We start from the raw sequence: 345 nt of genomic DNA on the forward strand, positions 1-345 counted from the left end.
CAAAACCTGACAAAGATCCCACAAAAAAAGAAAACTACAGGCCAATATCACTGATGAACATAGATGAAAAAATCCTTAACAAAATTATAGCAGTCAGAATCCAACAACACATTACAAAGATCATACACCATGATCAAGTGGGCTTTATCCCAGGGATGCAAGGATTCTTCAATATACGCAAAACAATCAATGTAATACACCACATTAACAAACTGAAAAATAAAAACCATATGATTATCTCAATAGATGCAGAGAAAGCCTTTGACAAAATTCAACATCCATTTATGATAAAAACTCTCCAGAAAGCAGGAATAGAAGGAACATACCTCAACATAATAAAAGCTA

General features: G+C 33.0%; 1 gene segment (V, D, J or C); it reads right to left on the reverse strand.

The window, feature by feature from the left end:
- The window catches only part of LOC105002289, a gene marked incomplete at its 3' end in the record, with an annotated part of 11144 nt that overhangs the window by 2068 nt on the left and 8731 nt on the right, over positions 1–345 (reverse strand).

Source organism: Bison bison, unplaced genomic scaffold (genome assembly GCF_000754665.1).
Source record: "Bison bison bison isolate TAMUID 2011002044 unplaced genomic scaffold, Bison_UMD1.0 scf7180017864448, whole genome shotgun sequence".
Classification (NCBI taxonomy): domain Eukaryota; kingdom Metazoa; phylum Chordata; class Mammalia; order Artiodactyla; family Bovidae; genus Bison; species Bison bison.